This window comes from Tupaia chinensis, unplaced genomic scaffold, assembly GCF_000334495.1.
Source record: "Tupaia chinensis unplaced genomic scaffold, TupChi_1.0 Scaffold000046_2, whole genome shotgun sequence".
In the NCBI taxonomy this organism is placed as follows: domain Eukaryota; kingdom Metazoa; phylum Chordata; class Mammalia; order Scandentia; family Tupaiidae; genus Tupaia; species Tupaia belangeri.
The window spans coordinates 90,616-94,852 of NW_006159503.1; the positions used below are offsets into that span (position 1 = coordinate 90,616).

Consider the following 4,237-nt stretch of genomic DNA (forward strand, 5'->3'; position numbering starts at 1 on the left):
TGACCGTGGTTCGTGTCCTGGACCCGGTGGCTTAAAACTCAGGCCGGGCGCGTGTGTGTGTGTGCCCAAGATCCCAAGAGGAGAATGGCGGAGAAGGGATTGCGGTGTGGCCATCCCCCCTGGGGGATGATTTCTCCCTTTCTGTCTCTCTTTCTCTGTCTGGCGAGTGAGTGCACGCGCCCGATAGCCAAAAAAAAAAATAGCCAAAAAAAAAAAAAAAAAAAAAAAAAAAAGCTCTAAAAAAATACATAGCATAGAAATAAAAAAAAGATGTTTTATATTTTTATTTTATTTTAATGTCTACTTTTTAAAACATTTCTTCCATGTGAGTGAGAAACAGAAAGAAAGGCAATTGCCTTTCACAGTGTCTCACACTGCACCCCCACACTGCTGCCAGCCTTCCTAGCCAGCCAGATCATAGGCACGTGCATCATCCACTGTGTACAGGATGACCCGGGAATAGAACCTGTGATATTCCATAAAGATCTAGCTTCTCTCTCTCTTTCTCTTTTTTTAAGGCCAATGTAGTTAGATTATACAAGGCAAGTGATAAAGTCCAAACCTAATACCCTGAGACTTAAGGATGAGTCAGCCTTCATAATCTACAAGAGTGAATAGAAATAGCACGTGGAGAAAAATGAAGTGTGTGGGTATCAGATTCCAGTGAAACCCATTTCAATACAGAAAGCATACAAAGCCCTTTCCTGACTGTGAAAAGTACTCTTTCTCCAGAGTGTCAGATGTGCCTGTTTCAGTTTCCAGCTTTCCCTTCTATCCATACTTCCCATGTCGTTGAAAGTGTTTGTAAAGATAACTGATACGTTTGTTCAGGTTGTACAGGTCATCAAAGAACATTGATCTCCATCCATTTTCTTCTTCTGGATACAAAGCTGCAATTCATTCCCTTTCCAGCCTCCAAGCCATGTGGGACCTTTGATCAGTTCTTTTCCAGGCTTTTCAAAATTTCCTAGGATCCTGATAATGCCATATTCACTGAACACAGCCCTCTTCTCATTCCCACGATCAACCACTTAGTGCGGCAGACAGAGAGCCTTACTCCGGTCAGTCTGGGAACACTGAGGCGGAAGCTTCTGCAGGCAGCAGGCACACAGCCCCACAGGCTCCTAGTTACCGCCCCAGAGAGGCTTCCTGCCATTGCCCTAGCTTGTCCCCCTCAGCAGCATGCATGTGAAACGAGCCCAAGAATGAGGACTAGAGCAGGTGTGTGGTATTACTCAAGGAGATGACCACTAGTACTGTCTCTGCTGGCCTCACAGAGGGCATAGCCAGGCTTGTCCTTTTCCAGTCCGGATCCAGCTTCTCTTGAGCAGCAGTGACTCTGATCACTCTCTTTGTTCTAACTAAAGTTTACTAATTAGCGTAATTAAATATGATCAATATTTGTTTTAAACTCTCAACCTCAACCTTTTGCAATGTTAGGATTTGAAGGTTTGGTTCTAAGTTCACTTTATTTTAATACTCAATTTAGTGATAATTATAGATTTTAAAATAACTTGAAAATAGATAAAAATGGACGACTCTCATTGTGTGTATTTACCTATCCATGACATTCATATTTCATTATTGTAAGATTTTTCAAAATAATTTCTTAAAACTTTTTCTCTTTTTAAAATAATAATCCTTGCTATCAAAATCCTATGACTTTTTTATTTTGACTTTTAAAAATAAGCTGTGAAAGTTTTCCAAGTGTCTTAAGAGTATAAGGATAAGAATATTTACAGTTCCTACATAATGTTTTTGGCAGTAAGTAGCATAATGATGGAATTATTTCAAACACTGATTCCAAAATTTTCTCCCATGGCATTTGTTTCTTTTGAAAAGCAATTATTTTCTCATTTATGATTAAAATATTTTCTTTATTTGAGAGGGTCCAACTAAATGTGTTGATTCTTAAATTATATATGCATTTTCTATTTGACATCTATACAGGACCATCGACAAGGTGAACAAATTTGGAACACTTCTTTAAGTGACAAAAGGAAGAAACATAACTTAATTAAAAAAAGTTTTTAACACTTTGCCATGATGAAACTGGACAGAAATATCTATTTATTTCAAAAGATGATAATGCTAACTCCCAAGTTCATAATAAAGTGTTGTGAAGATTGACTTGTAATCTAAAACTCTGGATTTCGTTACTGGGTGTGTCAATTCCTCTGTAGCAGCTCTACATCTCTTTTCTGCAATTACTCCTCTGTGAGTAACGCAGTTGGGTTAGGGTTAGGGTTAGGGTTAATTTTACTTATCATGCTTTCTCTGTATACTTTAGAATAATGTTGCTATTTTTATTTTCATCATAGCAGTTCCTATATTGCTGGCTAAACATATACATTTCTCCTTTAGATATTTTTCCTTAATGAGATTTTTAATATTGGACCTACATTTCCTTTAGCACCTCTTTCATTCAGTAGCTTACAATAATTACTGCTATCCTCATCTCATTATTGGCACAGATTTTAGAAAATAGCATGATATATTCTAAAAACATCTGTACTGTTATCGGACTGTCCAACACACCACTCAGGCTGCAAAAGTTTTACAACTTCTGTTTTTCACAAGTGTGCAACAATGTTTTTGCTGCATTATCCATCAGTATTTACTAAGGAACATGTAGGTTTATGGCCGTATTTTCTAGTTATTATTAGGAAAACTTTTGCCTGGTAGAAGGAACAATTGTTTTCCCAGTGGTAAGTCATTTTTGGCCCCTTTTATTATTTATTTACAACTTTAGTACAGGATTCCAAATATTTACCACATTTACTGAAATTCTCTATAGTACTATGTGAAGATTTGCATTACTTATCTGTCACTTGACAGACCGTAATCACGACTCTCATGTTCTGGAGGTAGACTTTTCGATGCCTTCTAAAACATATTGGGTTTCTAATACTGTTACCTAAAATTTCAATGTACACTTCAGAGTAAAAGTCATTATAGTAATAGTGGCTATAATTTACGTATTTAAGACATTCTTTTCAATAATTTTACAATGTGGGGAACAATTCTTCATCAAATTTGAATATAAATAAAAATAAATAAATACGGATCTTCAGAGAGTTCATAGGAAATGTGTATTACAAATAATCTATGCATTAGTTTCAAAATTTTTGAACCAAAATATATTCATACTTTAATTCCATTTTTCATGAATTTTTAAAGACTTCTCATATACATACATATATTGATATTCATGTATACACACATATATTCAATTAGAATACTATACTTAATGTATATCATAAAATTAGAATATGTCTAATCTTTTGAAAAAAGTTTTATAATACAAGAAAACTTCAAAAATTTTGTAGAAAGCAAACTTAAAGTATGAGCTAATTTTGGTGCAAAAGAAATCGAAAGTCATGCATAGTTCATCATAATATGCATTTTCTGTGAACTTTTATTTTTTTAAGTGAGATTTTTGCTTTAGGGCATGTGCCCTCACCAGAGAGACAGAGAGACAGAAAGCAAGAAATCACCCCTCAGAGGGAGTGGCCATGCTATAATCCCTTCTCCTCTGTTCTTCTCTCAGGATACTGAGAATGCCTGTTCATATGCCCAGTATGAGTTTTTTAAGCTGCTGGGTCCAGGACTCAAACCATGGCTTACTACATGGGAGTCAAGAGACATAACCATTACACCATATGCTGGTGCTTTACATAAATTTTATAAAGAGCTGTCATAAATCTGTAAATTTATAGCATGAGTAAACTGTCAACTCTGCCATTCTCTTCTTGTTGACTGGCTCTGGGATAAGTTACATATTCCTCTGGGCTGGAAATTTTAAGTTGATACTAAGCAATCATTTCATCCCCTACTAGGCTCTTCCTTGTACTACAGGGTTTGAAAGACTTTTCCAGACTAACTTGCCAGCTAGGTTCTGGCTATAGTTTTAGTGCTGGCAAAAAAGAGAGTGAGAGAGAGAAAGGAGAGAAGAGAGAAAGAAGCACACATCTGAAGACTTGGAAAGTAGATAGTACTTCAGTCCTCTCACCTTCTCCCTCTTGGTGGTGAATGGCTGGACTTGGGCAACTCAGAGCTATGACAAGGACTGCCCAAGGCCATCCTGTTATCAATGTCATCTTTTCAGTGCCTTGGGCAGTGGTGATTGTGACTGGGCCTTAATTTCCTCTCTGTCAGGATCTTTGCACCACAACAGCAACTTCTAAAGTTCAGCATCAATGACTGAGGAATAATGGCGGTCCCTTAATTACACTCT

At 36.7% G+C, this 4,237-nt stretch overlaps 1 pseudogene; it reads right to left on the reverse strand.

The window, feature by feature from the left end:
* Nucleotides 1–771: 771 nt before the first annotated feature.
* LOC102481320 (39S ribosomal protein L51, mitochondrial pseudogene) lies at nt 772–1,156 on the reverse strand (annotated as a pseudogene).
* Between the last annotated feature and the right edge of the window lie 3,081 nt (nt 1,157–4,237).